At 33.9% G+C, this 19,559-nt stretch overlaps 1 protein-coding gene across 1 annotated transcript in view; it reads left to right on the forward strand.

The window, feature by feature from the left end:
• The first annotated feature begins 16,083 nt into the window (after positions 1-16,083).
• ahnak (AHNAK nucleoprotein) overlaps positions 16,084-19,559 on the forward strand; it is a 31,284-nt gene continuing 27,808 nt past the window's right edge. The window contains exon 1 of the mRNA XM_052574702.1: positions 16,084-16,367. The gene's annotated coding sequence lies outside the window, so the exon portion shown is untranslated. The remainder of the gene's footprint in view (positions 16,368-19,559) is intronic.

A 19,559-nucleotide genomic window follows, 5' to 3' on the forward strand; every position in this document is an offset into this window, starting at 1 on the left:
CCCCACTTGTGTTGGTTTATTTGTGAGGAGTGTTTATATAAGAGACGATTCTGGTGTTGCTTTTACTCGCAAATCTTGTTTTTCTCAAATGCTTAAGCGTGTTTCACTTCACTAGCAGTTATAAAATGTTTTATAAATGGTTTATGGTGCGATTTTGCAAGCTTTGAACAAGGTTGAAAGTATAAAACGTGCTTTTAATTTGGTAGCGCTGGTTTTAATGTTCTCGGAAAGTCTTTTTCCACACTGCGTGATGCTCTCCTGGGATCTGAGATTGAGAAAGCTTATACATTTTGATGCTCTCCTTGAATCTGGAAGTCATTGAAACTCTGGAAACAAAATGGCTTCTCAGCCATTTAATTAAGAGAATGTTTGCCTATTTGGACTTCTGCATTTGGGAACAAAAATGGAAAGATTGCTAAAAACCACCAGAGGGCGCCTCAGGTCACGGATCGCATTTGATTTGATGCCCTAATAGGGACCTAACAAAGCCTGTGGAATGTTAAGCATAATTTTATTAAACTTTAGATAGGCTTTTTTCGTCTCTCTCTCTCTCTGAGATGTATCTGAAATACAAGTTTTAGCATTCTGCACCCTGAACTCTATGCAAAATACTTGGCATATTTAATTCCATTTCAGAGTTATGTGAACTTTCATGTATTTAATTATCTGTGCATGAAAGTACATTACATTTAAAGTCTTCGGGACATATAAAATCTGGCTCTTTACCACGGGTATTTATTTGCAAGCATCTATTGCCATAGGCTAGACTTTGTTGCGAAATTGCTGTAACTAAGGAAAATGATTGCGAGCATAAGCTGTTCAAACATGTCTATATGTTCTAATGCACCACTAGAATTGCAGTTTTTCTTTTTCTTGTGACAGGATGTGAAATTACTCATTCGCTATTGTCCTTGCACACACTTCTGTTGGCATAGAAGTATGCTGGGTTGTCATGTTAGTTGACACACCTGAAGTAAGACTGTATAAACTTCAGAAGAAAAAAAAAAAAGAGCCACACCTTACCCATGGGTGTAACTGGTAACTTATCCTTTTATTTAGTTTCCAACGCTTCAGTGATTTCATGTGCTTGAATCTGGTAACTAATCCTCTGTATTTCATATTTGAAAAAGGGAAGGAAAACAAGCTTGATCCGTGTGGGAGAGGTAAATAACATGGCCTGAAATTTGCTGTAGGTACATTAAACACACACATGGGGGAGCAACGTAATCATATCTAAGAGAGATTGATTGATCTTAAGTAAATATTTCAGCAAGTAGGTCTACTCTGAATACAAAAGATGTGATCACTTTAGTGCTGAAGAGTTGGAGTGATAAAATTCTTCAGGAGTGGTTCATCTGCTCAATGGGGAGCACTCACTCAGGGTGTGGCCTCGGCTCGAGCACAGCTGAATGCACTGCCCTCACTTAACCTTGTACAACTAGGAGTGTGTTAGCAGGACGTTGTCACACACTCATCGCTGATCCTATTGCATGCCTTTGAAGAGTACAGACATTGATTTCACCCACATGTTCTCAGATAAAAGCAGTTCTGTGGACATTTTGTATCTTGTGATGGATGCCTGATATTGCAACTCCCTGGAGTGTTTTGTTTTAAGCTGCATATATAGTTGCATATATAGTATCCACTGCCCATGAATTTTACAGACATTTGTAAAATCCTGTAACACAATGCAATGAATTTAAAATGTAGGTAAAAAAAACCTGTTAAAAATACATATTGTAAATATGGTTTAGGCTTGTTAGTATGAGTTAACTGAATTAGTTAACATGAAATAACAATGGAAAATACTTGTAAAGCATTTATTAATGTTAATTTTCAAAATACATGATAACATTTAAAAGTTGTATTAAATAGTATATATATATATATATATATATATATATATATATATATATATATATATATATAAAAGGTTTTCTTTGAAATCTTTCATATACTAACCTGAAGGAAACACGCTTGTGTTAAGTAATCTTTTTTGGATATGATTTTTATCGGGTTTTTTTTGTATTATATTTTTGTAAAATGCTTTTTATTTTATTTATTTTTATTCATTTATGCTGCCCTTTTGGCCAGGACTTCCTGGAAGAAGAGGTTTTATATCTTGATCAGACTAAAAAAAGCCTTTTTTTTTAAATAATGAATCACCGATAACACGAACAGTTCTATTTGACTCATGTTAAAGTGTATGTCAAAATATATATTTTAAATATATTTTAAAATGTGATTTATTCCTGGTGCAAAGCGGATTTTTCAGACTATAGTGTCATATGATCCTAATTTGCTGGTCAAGAAGCATATTAATATTTAAAACAACTATGCTTATGCAAATACTTTTATGAAAATTATTTGTTGTTTTGTTTCTTTAGAATTCTTTGTTGAACAGAACAGCACTGATCCTAAATGTAAACCTTCTGTAACATTACTGTCACTTTTGGTAAATTTAATGTGTCCTTGCTGAATAGGAGTATTAATCTAAAAACAATATTCTTTTTCATTATGATCACCTCTTTATTTGTAAACCTTTAATTCTGTCTTTTCAATAAATTACAAGTCTTACAAGTGAAAATAGGATCCGTGTTAGGAAACACGCAGAAACATGAGAGTGGGGAACTGGAATGTTTGCCAGAAAACCTCCTCTTCCTTTGTATTGGTTGAGAGTTTCTGGAGTCTGAAGGGTCAAACTAAACCAGATTGAAGAACAATACGTGCTGTAATGCCAACAGCAACTGCCAGCTCCCCCTAAAGTTCCCCAGCGCTGTTGCTCCCTCCCCGACTCTCACAACTCCTTCCGGATTGATTTTATTAGGCTACACCAAGTACATGTGACAGAATGCTACAGAAACCAAGAGGCACCCAAGGTCTTATTGTGCATCAAAAAAAAAAAAAAAAAAAAGCTTGGTATGCCGCTGTTTCACACATCTGGAACGAGTGAGGTCTAGCAGCGGTTAGGAAAGCAAACCGTGAAACACTCAGCCAGTGTTTGCAGAGTTTTTGAACATGCATCACAATGGTAACTCGAGAGCATTGTCCTGATACAACAGTAGTGCCATGGCAACAATGAGTCAGTACTGAAACCTCAATTTAAGATGAGGAACATAAGTACAGAAACCAGGCTGTGAAAGCGTATCATTGAAAGTGGTTTGTGCTACAGTGTGTTGATACGAGAATTTTCCCCTGGAGTCAGTCTCCATGCTTTTCTGCCAGGAAAAAATAACCACACCATCAGCCTCACCAGAACTCTGCATAGAACCTTATTCTTGCAACTCGATTTCATGCAAAACTACATCATAATGTAACGAAATGCATATGAGAAGGTGAAATACTGCTTTTAATTTGGATACATTATGACGTTTCTTAGTGTAGACAGGTATGTGTATGAGTTTTAATTGTGGCCTGCATATTTTTATCTCCTCTGCTGATGTGCAGAAGGAATTTTTGGCATTCCAGTGCAGGGGTTAAAGGTCAGAGTGCCAAAGGGAGGACTATGAATGTTGCTGTCAATCACTGAGAACCACACCCAAGGTTCATCAGTACTGTATCGGATGATTTCAACTTCTATAACATCCCTTTCAGAAGTTTTAAAATCGACCAACGCCTCTTAACGTGTTGGTTAAGAAAGTAACTGGATGATTTTCATGCAGGGCTTTGCAGAAATCAGAAGGGAGAGCCAAAACAGACAGCCCCTGCATTTTTTGACAAGAGACCCCATACATAACTCTGCAGGCTCAGATTACTATTGAGGGAGGTGGAGCGTAGACACTGGTTTCACCCAGAGCTCCTACAATGCTCAGAAATGTCATGCAAACTATAGACTATACTTTTATCATTTGTGTTTGATGCAGAAGGCTGAAGCTGGAACTGGGTTATTTTCCTGGAGGATTTGGCCGTGTTTATTTCAGGAAAAATGTGTAAATCACAGCAAAGTAGTTTTATTTTTATTTTTTCATATGCACGCTATATTTAAATGCTCAGTTACTGTACAGTATTATAAAGTATTATATAAGGATTACACAATAAATCCACTTTGTAGACCGTGTCATAATTCACACACGTCATGGAGTGAAGTCACAACAAAATATTTCATAGTATTTTTTTTTTATGCTTAAGCTAAATAAATATTAGTGGCCAAAAGCCTTTTTTTGCATCACAGATTATTTTATGAAAGTATATCTTTGTATTCAAGAACTTCTGAGAGTTTGTTCATCTGTTTTTCCCATTTGCTCTTTTTACACTGACTGTAACTTTATATAGATTAATACAATCTGATACAAAAAATATATTTATTAAAATAATATATACTGATAAATGTAACATTCACTTTAAAGGGTATGAAATGACTAGATGCTTGGTTGATGGATGTTGTGGAAAGCTGAAAATATGGATATTTAATTTTAAACATACTTTTTGTCACTTAATGTCATAAAACTACTTCGCTAAGTCAATAATAGTACTGATAGTGTCGTGTAAACAAACCGATTCAGCTTAGTGAGTCATTTAGACGATGGAACCACTTCAAACTGAAACTCGATTCACTTGCAAAAACCAGATCAAAAGCATGTCATTTTTGAATTTTGAAATTGCTTGAAATGATTTTTAAAAGCATGTAGTGATGGGTGAAATAGAGCTTTTTCGAAATTACCCATCAGTCAAACCATTACGTTGCTAAATGAATCACTGTTTTGAAGTAGGCCTACTCCAATCGGTTTGAGTATTGCAAATTATCTGATTCAGATCGTGACTTCGGAGTACGTAACACGAATCATTTAATTTACATCAGGAGTGCGTATCGTGAATCTTTAGATTCATATCGGAACTTAGGAGCTGGTTCACGAATCATTTCAGGAAAAGATGATACACGCTCTGAGTCGCAATCTGAAATTATGGTTCGCAAATCATTTGATTTATATTGATCCTCGGGTGCATATCAAGGATAATTTAATTCACAATCATTTGAATCAGATCTGAACTTCGAGGCATGTATCAAGTATAATTTAATTCACAATCACTTGATTCATATCGGAACCTCGGAGCGTCTATCGTGAATCACTTGATTTAGATCGCAACTTGGGATCGGGTTCACAAATCAGATCAGAACTTCGAAGCGCGTATCCCAAATCATTCAAATCAGATTGGGACTTTGGAGAGCAGATTGTTTGCGAATCATTTGATTTAAATCAGAACTTTGGGGCGAGTCTGCAAATCTTTTCATTTAAATAGGATCTTCGGAGTGGGCTTGTGTATCTTTTGATTCGGACTTGGAACTTCGGAGCAGGTTTGTGAATCTTGATCCAGTTCGACACTTCGAAGCACATAAATCATCCATTAAAGGGATACTCCACCCCAAAATGAAAATGTTGTAATTAATCACTTGGGTTACTCATTAACCCACTCGGTTAGTGACCAATGACAAAGGGGTTTAGGAATGACATGGGGGTAAGTGATTCATGACAAAATTTTCATTTTGGGGTGGAGTATTCCTTTAAGGCAGTGCAGTTAAAAGAAAAGAAAATGTAAATAAAGAAATAAAATATACCTAGATTCAAATCCCAATAGCATTGACCATGGTTATAGCTATTATAGTAAAAGTGCAGTAACCATGTTTTTTTTGGCTGAATTATTCTTTGAAGGATATGCTCACATGTAACAGAATATATAACCTAAACGAAGCTCTCTTTATGAATTTTGAATATAGCTATGAGATGACATGAATATGGTCAAAGGTCTATCATAAATGCAAAAATGTTGGTGTGGTTTTATTAATTTTACATTGACATTTATTTATTTATTAAAGTATTTATTAATGTATTCTAAACCCTAAGATGTTCTTTTTATTTAAATTTTTGATTTTGAGTACCAACATTTCATTGTAATCTCAGAAGGGTAAATTATAAAAAGAATGAATCATAAAAAATGTATTTTATTTCATATGAAGTTTTTACATCCCCTTGGTTCTCAGTATTGTGTGTTGCCATGCAGTGACTGTTTTTTTTTTTTTTTTGTAATAGTCTTGGTTTCCTGGTACGGTCTGCATGTGGAGTTTTTTGTCTTCCTTTTTCATGGCCTTATGTTGTTGAGATACAGCTTTGCCACTAAAGAGACTCAAAAGACTGCAAACCATCACTGATGCTCAAAGATGCAACAGGATTTTAAATGGTAATGTGTGTTAAATTATTATTTTGTCTTATGAAATATGCTTAATGTCTGTTATGCAGCTTATTTTGTGCTTTGCTAAATTAAAGTAGAATTAAAAATATGCTAAGGATCTTACAAATTATGCAAGGGCTGTGTAAAATTATAAGCACTGTAGTTCATAAAATGATAAATGATAAAATCATATAACTGCCTTTAGGTGTTAATTTATGATATTGCTCAGTTATTATATAGCAGCCTTTTATATGTGTTAAATTGTTTTATTGCTGCAGTAGAGTCTGAGCCCTCATAACTGCCGGTGCTGTTGTCTGCATCACACTCTCATTTACAGGCATGCAGCATATCAGACGTTTCATAGGTGAAATAACATGGACCTCAGAGGAATCTGTGGTTCTCACACTCACCTTTGATGTGTCTACCATCCGTCTACAATATGCGGTGTATATTTTGGGATTGACAAGGTTAAACATGTTTGTTTTAGCTGGTTTAAAACGGCAATAACCATGAAACCACAGGACCACATTCTTGTGTGCCATTAGGAATATATATTATGTTATGGTACACATGTATTGTAAGGTAAGATAACCTCCCTTGTGAAACAAAAACATATGGGAATATACTAGAAAATAAAATATAATGCAATATATTAATGTATTTTCCTACATGTGACCTTGGACCACAAAACCGAAATTAAGATATATAAGTTATCTGAAAGCTGAATAAATAAGCTATAAATAAGCATTGATGTGGTTTATTCAGACAATATTTGAAAATCTGGAATCTGAGCGTGCAAAATAATCAAAATACTGAGAAAATTGCTTTTGAAGTTGTCCAAATGAATTCTAAGCAATGCACTAATTAAAAATTAGGTTTTGATATATTTACAGTAGGAAATTTACAACATATCTTTATGGAACATGATCTTTACTTAATAAACTAATGATTTTTGGCATAAATGAAAAATGTGCCTCATGTAATATACAAGTACAAATACATGTATGTATCACAATACATTACACATATCTTCCTATGTAAATGCGAACATAAACAGTACATATATGTTCAAATATATTTATATTGAGTTTTCTTTTTAAAGTGGCAAATCCTTATGTATTATTCAGTATATTGTAATATGTTAACACAAGATTTAATCCAGTATATTTTTTTTATATTTTTTAATATATAGGGAAATATATTTTCTGTGTGTAAGCTTAAACCCTTGTGTTAAAAATATATGAATTAATAAAGCAGTATGATTTTATTTTATTTGTTTAAAAATATTAATTCTTTAGCACATTAGTTATTTTGTAACTTTGTACTATGTAGTCATATACAGATCAAATAATTCAGTAACGCTTGATTGTATATTTGCCTGTATTTCTGTTCATTTTTCCTAAAATCTTTAATTAACAGTAAAAATGGTGTTTAATTAAAATAACTGTAAATTGTATATTAATGTGTGAATATTAAATGTTAGTAAATCTTATTATACACTCCCACCAAAAAAAAAAAAAAAAAAAAAAGAAGAAAAAAGGTACAAGCACTGGAGTCGTACTTATTAAACTCAAAACGGTACATTTTTGTTCTGTGACACAAAATATATAGTACCCAAAGTGTATATTAGTGCATATAAATACCTTTCAAAAGGGTCACGCTCGAGTACAGCTTTGTACCTTTTTTCTGAGTGTATATAAGTAAATAATTCTATAAACTGCTGGTTTATTTCTCAATCATCTCAATACCAGGCTTTTGTTATAAGACCTACTGTTAATGTACACATTGTTCTGCTGAGAAAAGCTTGCTTGTCATTCCTGTATTAACTTGAGCATGAGTTTTGAAACTCGCCCGTGGAAGACTGCGCTGTTGAAACGCTTCACAACTATGAGAGGAATGTAATAATGGTTGCCTACTGCGTCTAAAAACAAGACAAAATGGTATACAGTGAAGTTAACATAAAGAGTGCTGCCATGGGGCCGAAATAATGTGGATCATGTCTCCCAGTCAATAATTATAGCGCTCATTAAATAAAATGAACAAAAGCATATCACTGTGGGACTGAGTGTCTCACCGTATGACACAGAAATGCATGTTGTGAAAAGTTTAAACAGCCTTACTGTGGATCTCATAACAACGTATCCCGCTTCTAAAAGCATCTATTTGTCGTTTAGCTTAAATATTAAAAGGAAATGAAACTGTAGATCAATAGATATGTGGATTTTTATTTTTAGCTGGAGCAGCTTTGAGGCACTTTTGCAACCTGTGTGGCTAGAGGTGTGAAACAAGCCGCACTGGTTTTTAAACACAAACCAGTGTTAAAGCGTTACGGAGGCACGTTTAGCAGAAATAAAATCACTTTCAGACTTTTTCGCCTGTGCTTACACCACATTGTGACTCTGCTAGCTGCACAGCAACGCAACATGTTACTACTTTTCAAACATTTTGACATGCCATATTTATATACACACCGGGGATCGCCATGGAAACATCACTTCAATAACCTTCCCCCTTGCTTATTATGTTGCCATGGCAGACATCCCAGAATAGTCCTTTTCAGTTTGTCCCTCCCTCGTGTTTATGACTCACGACCTGCAGGGGAAACCACAATTCAGTCTGTATCTCATGATGTTCCTCCCCTACATTTGCTCTAGAGATTTAGTACTGGATCTCAAAGAGGGGAACTCCATGAAAACACAAAAAATGTGGCTATGGAGACCGCGGTGATCAAAACCATGCGAAAGGGGGATGGGGCTAGATTTGTTCTACTCAAGAGAGTTTGTAGTATTGCATAAAAGCATATACAAATCTGTAACTAAAACTACAAATTATCAGCCATTTGGCCTTGTCACATAATTATTGTTTCAGAATGTCTGTTCTCATACAGTACTCATGCAAAAATGCCCCAATCCTTCGTACTAACAGATGTGCCAACTGTAATAATAATAATTGCTGTCTTCAGAAGTAGCCTACATACACAGGTAGCCCACACCCTTGCTGTGCAACAAGCCCTCCCACAAAGAACAGGATGGACCTATTGAAAACTCAAAACTTGGTCTTTGTTTGGTGGTGTACTCTAGATACAATAACCAATACGTCTGTTATGCCTCAGCAGCGCTGAAAAACACCTGGCACCTATGTGTGTGGAGTCAACAGTATCTAAATTAATATGCACACCTGTATGTTGAAAGGGATGCGTCTTTTGAAGTAGCGCATGCAGATTATTTTCAGCGGAGTGAATTTATATATATATTTTTGTCTGACATTTATAGCTTTCGATAATAGCTTAATAATGTGAGAAAATATACTTAATAAAATAATAATAAAATAAAAATTATATATATATATATATATATATATATATATATATATATATATATATATATATATATATATATATATATCATACAAATGTTTTTAATTAATTTTTTTATTTAATTGTTTAATTGTTAAGTCATATTAAAATGTCAGATATTTTAAAAGTAAATTTCAATTAATTTCAGATTTTTAAAAACATTTTAAATATCTGTAGGTAGTTATCTAAAAATGCAAGATTGCAGATGTTTTAAAAAATGTCTATAAATACAAATGATTGTAGATAATATTATTGTAGGATCAAATCAATTGCAGATATTAAAAAAATATATTGTAAATATTTGTAATTCTTTTTAAATGGCAGATATTTAAAATACATTTTATAAATTAATTTAAAATTGGTTGCAAATATTAAAAAAACATGGAAAATATAAAAATTTAAATAAAATAGATAATTAAAAAGATAATTTAAATTTAAATAAAAAATATGAATATATATATATATATATATATATATATATATATATATATATATATATATATATATATATATATATATATATATATATATATATATATATATATATATATATACTGAAGAATATATATATTAGCAATGATTAATTAAATAATTAAATTAAATAATGATCATTATTATTACTATTAATTAATTACAAATATTTAAAATACATTTTTTTAAATAAATATATTACATAAAATACACCCATAAAATCCTTTACCTATTAATTTCACTGTATCTTCTAATCATGTTTTCTAATTCTACCATCTGCGTTTGGGGAACCAAAACTACCCATCAACTGATCAGTTGTGAAAATTTTTATATTTTCTAACAATGCAACTTTTATTGCTTGGCTGGGCAGGACTATGATTTGTGGCCATAGTGCGGCTGTGGTGAGCATCAATGACAGCTTTCAGGCTTTATATCAGAGAGTATGGGTACTCCCTTCAGTAAACTAGCTGTTCTCTGATTTACAAGTAAAAACACAAGCAAGAGTGTTCATTTGAGATCACTTTGTTCTGCTCTGTGTTCTTTAAACTTCAAATAAAGTGGCTCCTCTTATCCTCCAGAGTTGAATCCCAGGACACACCCAATAAATTCATCCTCTCTGCCCCTCCTTGTTCTTTTCCCTTCCTTCGCTTCTCGGTATAGGGCTGCTGCGTGCATTGTAGTCATAGGGGATGACTCACCCTGACACACCAACACTGACTGCTGTTATTCACACTAGTTCATACAGGCAGACACACCTATGAACCACTCACCAGGAAACACCCGTTCCCACATATCCTAGTATTCAACTATTGAGATATTTTTCAGGACTACTCCAGCAACGTTGGGTAACTCGCTTTATCCAAATGAAAAGCATGAGATCCTCTCGTTTAGGTCACGGTGACTAATCTCTCAAATATGCATTTGCCTCAAACTGCAGAGCTTTGGCCATTTCATGTCTTTTTTTTTGTCTCACATGGTTTTGAGCTCTGCAGAAAAGCATGACTGTTTTGTTCCTTGACATTCTTCGCCTGTTTGTGATCCAAAAGTTTTTATTGCATTGGGGAGACAACACTCCTACACCGATGATAGAAAACACTGGAACTTTTGCACACAGTTCCAGTCGTTTCTCGACTCAAACGTTTTGTGTATTCTTCTGGTTACAGCACATTCAAGATGGTTTTTAAATACTGATTCCTGCAACTTAATTCTTGTGTATTACCACTTATTTACTCAAAGCAGCACGAGCCCCTCCCTTTGTTCCTTCACTGGGCAGACAGTATAACTCCTTTCTGGTTTGGAGATTTCATCTTCTGCTTACCATTACACAGCCCTGAATATGGGTGTGACACGTGGATTTGTTCGCAAGTGCCTCAGGGTTCTCTCTCTATGCCTGTCTTTCTGTCTTTCCGTCTGTCTGTTTGCCTCAAAACCGACCGACCCCCCCCCACCCCCACCCAGAACCACATGTGCACACCTACGCTGTTTACCTGCATTTCTGGCGTGAGCAATATCTGAGGCAGCTGAAATAGTTACTTAAATGAAGTAACCACAGATGTCTTACTCAATCAAATTCGAATTAGACCTTGTGAAACCTATTTTGTGAGATTAGGGCAGGTTAAAACGAAGCAGAACTATTGTAAAGAGAGCAGAGAGAGGGTTGTGGAGGAACATGTGAGATGATTTGAGAAAAGCAGATTTTTGATGGGAATGATTGATTGATTGATTGATTGATTTTGTCGCTGCAAGGTAAAACCTGCAGCAATAGAAGGCCTTGCAGTACACATAACAGAGAGAACTGAAAAAAGTGTCAGTGGCACGGTATATAGATGGAAAGTCTGTTGAGTTTTCCGGGTCTTCCAGGTATCTCATCAGCCATGCAAATCCTGTGAAGTTCAGTTGCTTCAGGTTAGGTACTTCACTTTTCTCCTAGGTTTACTTTTTATCTAAAAATTCCATACATTTTAAATGGCTAAAATGTATTTTACATATATGCTTTTTGTTTTAAACCGCAAAGGCCAATGAAATATATTTTAGAAAAAGAAAAAATATATATTTAGTTTCAACATTCATATTACAAAAAATATTTAAAAATGCATCTCGGAGTAAACAAAATAAATTTTGTGAAAAGCTATTTTTTTAATATATTGTAATTTTGTCTTTTTTTAGAACATTGTAAAGGTATTTTTATTAAAATATGTTATAAAAGTGAAAAAAAGTCAAGTGACATACAGCCAAGTATGGTGACCCTCAGATACTCAGAATTCGTGCACAATGAGCACACACCCGCAGTGGACAGCCATTTATGCTGGGGCACCTGGGGAGCAGTTGGGGGTAAATTCACATGTGTTATTGAAGTGTTCAATTTTATTGGATTGAAATATGCAGAGGGCAAAATATATATTTATTATGCATTTAAAAATATATTTGTATATTTCAAATACATATCACAAATATGCAAAAAATATATTGGTTGAAAATATATTTACATAAATATGTTTTGAAACATATTTTAGCAAATATATTATCTGCATTGTTTTTTATTTAAAAATATACAATTGTGCTGTATGGTTGTGCAGTGGGTGTGCATATATATACAAACACACACACACACACACACACACACACACACACACACACACACACACACACACACAGAGACATACATACATAATAGATGAAGGGAATCCATCTTCAAAAGTTTATGCTCTGAATTGCACATTATTGCTTCTGTGAACTGTCACAAGTTTGCCTAATTAATTTTAATTGAATACTAGGTTTGTAATGTTCAGTCTTTATTATTTGAGTTAATTAGGTTCATTATTCTATTTATTACATGTATTTTGTTTGTCATTATGACCGTCTGTAATTTGTGTCGGGTTTCTTACTAATAGTTTTTCTTACTTATCAATCATAATATTAAATGTGCTAAATAGGAAGAGTTGATAATACATATTCAAATAATTTCAACTGTAGGATTTTAAGAGAGAAAGAGATGAAGGTCCGCATTATTGTAGCAAATTCCTGTGACATTATTCTTGCTTTCTTGACAACAGGGTTCTGACTCATGATTATATAACCTTGTAGAAAAAAATACAGATTGTATTTTAGCGTACCAGTGTTATATTGTCATTTAGGCCTTGTATGTTTCTTTCAATTCCTTTTCCAAACAGCAAACTGAATTATGATTAGAGAAGGGAGAACTGTCTGATCTGTTTGATTAGATGTCTTTGTACCTTGATTTAAATGAAATAAAATAAACAAATTATTTATTGCAATGTTAACCTTTTAGCAAAAAATATGCACAAACATCATTTGGCAAAATAAATAATACATAACTAAATAAAATAATAATAAACAATTTTAAAAAGCAGATTTGCACTATAGCATTTTGAACAGATATTAGCAAGAAAAATATTTTACAATTCTAGAATAAGCATTTATTGGAAAAAGCCAATTTGTCTAAAAAAAGTATTTCTAAAATTACTGAAAAAAATATGGGCAAATTAAAATAGTTAAACTTAACATCTGATCGCATATTATTTAAATCGTGAGTAACATCAAACATTTTACATGTAGAAAACGAAATGTAAATGGTTTAAGATTAGAATACTCAACACCTAACAAGCTTTGAAATATTCTTGATCATGTTTTATATATATATATATATATATACATTACAAACCAAAAGTTTGGACACACTTTCTCATTCAAAGAGTTTTCTTTATTTTCATGACTATATAAATTGTAGAGCCACACTGAAGGCATCAAGGGCTATTTGACCAAGAAGGAGAGAGATGGGGTGCTGCGCCAGATGACCTGGCCTCCACAGTTACCCGACCTGAACCCAAATCGAGATGGTTTAGGGGTGAGCTGGACCGCAGACAGAAGGCAAAAGATCCAACAAGTGCTAAGCATCTCTCGGGGAACTCCTTCAAGACTGTTGGAAGACCATTTCAGGTGACTACCTCTTGAAGCTCATCAAGAGAATGCCAAGAGTGTGCAAAGCAGTAATCAAAGCAAAAGGTGGCTACTTTGAAGAACCAATATGACATATTTTCAGTTGTTTCACACTTTTTTGTTATGTATATAATTACATATATAATTCCACATGTGTTAATTCATAGTTTTGATGCCTTCAGTGTGAATCTACAATTTTCATAGTCATGAAAACTCTTTGAATGAGAAGGTGTGTCCAAACTTTTGGTTTGTACTGTATGTGTGTGTGTATATATATATATATATATATATATATATAAAACAATTGATCCAGTCATTCAGCTGCAGTGATCAATCCAATGGTCTCAAAGTGAGAATGAAACTCTCCTCAGAGATTTACACTGGATTTTCTATTATGAAAATGGTATGGAAATGATGCCGGACTAGCTCAAAGCCAGCACTATTTCCATGTTTACAGACACAATGAACACATTATCAAAGACAAAAGGCACTTTTTCAAATGTCTACAAATATTTGACATTTGTCATTAAAAATAAATCTTATAAAACAGGCTTAGCAAAATGCCTTACATAAACTCTCATAAACAAGTCCTTATACATTAATTCAAGCTTTTTTTTAATCAGAAGAACATGAAGGCTTACTGCATGCACTGTATATGGAGGAACTGCTCTCAGTGCTGTATTTACATAAGTAAATTGCACATGTAAGTTGTGCAAAATGGCATAAAGTGACCAAACATACCAAACGTATATACACATTGCACACTACAGTAAGCACAAGCATTATAAAACATATGACAGCTCAGTATGCATACACAGGACATTGTGGAAATGAGAATATTAACAAAACAGAATGTGATATGAAGGCTAGTTATCACATGGGATAGTCACAAGAGCGATATCTCAGCAACCATAAGATTTAAGGTCAAATTACACAAAAACATGTTTTTAATTTCTTTCTTTCTTCTTCTTCTTTTTTTTTTTAGAAGGGGATTAATGTTATTTGTACATCAAGTTCAGGGGTGTCCAAACTTTGGGAGGGCCACTGTCCTGCAGAGTTCAGCTACAACTTGCCTCGGCACACCTGCCTTGAACTTTCTAGTATGCCTAATATAAGAGCTAATATAAGTAGCTGGTTCAGGATGGAGCTAAATTCTGCAGGACAGTGGCCCTCCATGAGAATTTTCCTAAATTCTATTCTGCAAATTAAAATTTCATGTTTTTGCTGTATCTGTAATAATGCTTATTTTGCTACATGATGGTGAATGTGAATGTGCTAGACCATTGATTCGTTAGCTGATAAAGTCAAATAACAATAACGAGGCCATCAGTAAATTGTTAAACGATTTGTGCAACAAACACATGAGTTTATGATCACGATAATACATAAATTAATCAATCAATAAAAATAATATTATATATAAAAAAACCTACATTTTGGAATATCAAGCAGCATAACGAACTGAGTTTGCACAGGTAAAATAACGAAGTGATCAAGTTAACGACACCGGAAGCCCGCACATTATAAATAAAAATGACCACGCCCACTTTTACATTACAAATAAAGTGGACTGAGCAAACAAGTGAGCACCATAAAACCAAACATTAATAAACACTCAAAGATATAATGAAAACTATTTTTTCCTCCTTACTAAGATAATACGATCATGTGCCACTTAATCACATGATACTTTATTTTATGCATTAGTTTGCAAGATCGATGTCACACTTTAGTAGGCAGCCTTCTGTAAATTTAAATCAATTTCTGTACAGGTACGTAGGCTGCCTTAACATCATGACTGTTTCGTGACAAAAACTATTTCCATCATAAAGTAGAAAAAATAATATAAAATCACAGAACACGCCTTTTATAGGTTCATAAATACACTTAACAAACTGTCTCAATAAAGATGTGACAATTTGCACCAACCTGATAATTAAATTGGCTCTTGTCCTAAAAGCACAGTTCAACCTTTTAGTTAAAATCTGTTTCCAATCTACATTCACGTGCTTTATCGCTGTGTTAAACATACATGTCACTCAAACAGTGGGTGGGCTGGGCTAAAATGATAATGGACCACTCCTTGCTCCACCGTTACCCCCGCCTTCTTCTCCAGAGAAGTACTCCACAGCCCAAGCCCAAATTCTGCCATTCTCCATAGCCCGGAGTTACAAGCACACTGAGAAAACCCAGCACGAATGTGAGAGGAAAAGAGAGACAGAGAGAGCAAGTGACAAAGTAACTAATAAAACCAGAAAAAAAATAAATAAAGTGAGGCTTCGCGCCTCGAGAAAGAACAAGAGTATACACGAGTACGTTCAAGTTTAGTTTAGAAAGCGTGGTGGAAAACTTTTCTGGGCTGTGGCAGAAAGCTGTGGACCGCGGAAGATGCCAGAGCAAAGGTGTTGAACTTTAACAGGTACGTTTGTAGCTATATATCTCTTGAAGTTACTTAGTAATGCAGTTTTGGCGTGCGATGCGCACGTTTAAAAAGTAGGTTATTTTTCCAAAGTACTTCTCCAGAGACTGCTTCTTGACTTAGTATATGCTCAACTAGGTATAATAACGTTATATAATCGCTTTTTTTTGCTTTATTGTGTCAGCTCACAATACAAACTGTATAGTTGGACATGAAGAGGGTTGGGTGGGTGTGTTTCTCTATCTGCGCATCTGTTGCGCACGTTTTTTCCCCAACTATACTAAAGTTTGTCATTGTTAAGAATCAAGCGTTTAGTTTCTTAAACTTGACTTACTAAATCACTCTGAAGAAACAGGATTCACAATTAAGGCAAATTTTCTGGGGTTTTGCATGTCATGCAAAAGATACACCCAAGTTAAAACAGTGCAACGTGGATAAGAAGGTAGCCTGACTTTGGTTGCATGACTTTGCCCACGCTGTAAAATAAAATAATATAGTTGGTTGAAAAGAAAGCTATCTACTCATATTTTATTTATGTATTATTATGATTATTTTTGTATATATATATATAAAATTATATACAGTGAATAAAACTCGTGTCACGTTTGCGTAGATTTATGTTTTTCCCCTTGAAAATGAGCATTATCCTGCCATACCAAATCTGGTCATAGCTCAAGATTTTTGGACAACGTCATCACATATTCTACACTGTGGGTGAATTGTTTTCTCATATTTCACTCTTTTTATATATATATATATATATATATATATATATATATATATATATATATATATATATATATATAATGTTAATTTATTGGAATCATTCATGTTAGCCTTATAAAATGTGATGGTTGGTTTTAATTTAGTTTGCAAGTCTTTTAACTTTTTGCCTTGATTTTCTTAACCTGGAGCCCCAGCCAGGGTGTGGGTAGTGAGTAAGAGGGGTGAAGGGAGGAGGGGGTAATGGAATGTAGTGGTTTGGAAAGACTTACTAATTGAAACCAGGTTTGAAGCGCACAGGGAGAAAGTAAGGCTTGCTATTGAGAAGAAAGAACGAGGTGTTTTATTCACGCCAGACTGCGGCATGACTTTAGATATGGAGCTGTTTTGCAGTAGGATGACAGAAATTTTGTTAAAGAATAAGAGAATGAAAGGTATAGATAAAGCGTAAGGAGGACAGCAAGGGGGGAGTTGCAGATAAGCGCTGATAGTTTGGAGATGTGTATGGATTGTTGACATCCAAAAAATCAGTTTTGCAGTTTATCTGATCTAAGCTATCTTTTGAAAACATTTGTGAGCACATTTTTCATCAGAGGAACATTCGGAGCCCATCCCCCTTTGTCCTGCCACACCCAAATCTTTCTTCTGTAATTTCAAGACCGATGAATCTATAGCAGACTAAAGCAGTCGAACAGTAATAATGTACAGTTTTAAAGTTGTGCTAGAGCAACTTCAAAAATAAAGTTAATTTGAATTATATATATATATATATATATATATATTTATTTATTTTTTATTTTTTTTTTATTTTTTTCTGTATGTGTTCTCGTATTCATGTTTAGCAATTTCTTTCTACCTTGGTAGTATTTGAAGGTTACAGTGTGTTTAGTTTAAAACAGAACAGAGTGCTGCTTGCTTATCTTGATTGTTTTAGGAATTGAATGTTAAATATAAACAAAGTTTTAGAGTCCGTCTGTCATTTTCTGCTGCAGGATTGTCCTGGAAGTTTACAGCGGAGGCAAAACTTTCTCCTCCTCTGTGTTGATAAGTCTGGTTAGTGTGTACTCTATAGGACCATCTATTCTAGTGTGAAACGGAAAGAGCCTGGACTTGTGCACACTTCCTTTGTCATTTCCTTAAAAGCTTGTCGAGGACTTGCGGTGACAATGCCAAGGGGAGGAGTGGCAGGCTTTTGTAGCGGAGCGGTTCACTTGCTGTTTGTTCACTTTCTCACATCTCAAATCTTTTTGATAGTTTTTTCTGTAAGGGCACCGAATGAAAGAAATCAGTTCTCCGTGAAATTGTGATGATGATTCATCAGAGATAAGTTGTCAGCACGGTGCCTCACAGGATGTCGGGATCATTTGAAGAGTTTTGAAGTATGAAGCCTGAACTTGTATTATCTTAGTACATGTCTTCCTGTTCAGGCAGACCCTGGAGTTCTCATCATTCCATGGTTGAGAAATACTGTCTTGAAGCTAAAACAGAGACATTGGACAATACACTATCTGTTTGCCAATATGGCTCTGAGTCAGAGTCAGGCATTCATATTTCATCATTTTCCATATTGACAGAGTTGTGTTGTAAGAGTTTGGCACACGTGCTTTAATCATTATTTTTTTTATTATTGTAATTGTTGGCATTTCCAATTGCCATTTACTGACTTTTTTATTTTTATTTATTTTTATTTTTTTATTTTTTTATAAATAAGCCTACTTATTATTATTATTATCATTATTATTATTATTATTATTATTATTATTTAAAATATTTTTATGTTTTTGTATTATCGCAATGTTGAAATTAATATATTATTTATTCTGCTTTTTGGACCTCAGATGTACGTGTGCCTATGACTCATGGTAAACTGTACTTCCATTATATTTATGCAATTCAATTTAGATTACTATATTACATTTGTTGTCAGCCTTGAAATAGAAGATACTGTCTGCGTTTCATTAAAGTTTAGTATCCCATGACAGTAAGATGGTTAGGATTCAGTGTCTTTTCAAGGCTGTTTGTTTTTGGCTTGACTTTGATGCTTCAATTATGTATGAGTCCTCTTGTTTTCAGATGGTTACTTTTAGAAATGACGTGCTTCATATTCACAAAACATAATTTAATGAAGCAGCAAGTAAATGGGTTATATTGTAGCCAAGGCGAAATACATGCACCAACTTGCGTGACATGTTATTTCCTGTTAGCCACACCTGGCTTTGCTGCATGATATAATGGATTAAATGTTGATTTAGGTTTATTGTGTACTTTTAATTGACCAAGTACATTATGCAAGTTTGTTTACTGCTAACTAATATTACATATCAATGAATAACAGTAAAGATATGCACTGCAGTGACACTTGATATGTTTTCTTGGTTCCAGTGAGTGATGTAAGAGCAGCTTGTGGATGATGAAAGTTGCACACCTATTTAAAAATGTACTTTTTAAGACAAAGTACATTGCATGACT

This window comes from Carassius gibelio, chromosome B14, assembly GCF_023724105.1.
Source record: "Carassius gibelio isolate Cgi1373 ecotype wild population from Czech Republic chromosome B14, carGib1.2-hapl.c, whole genome shotgun sequence".
NCBI classification, from domain to species: domain Eukaryota; kingdom Metazoa; phylum Chordata; class Actinopteri; order Cypriniformes; family Cyprinidae; genus Carassius; species Carassius gibelio.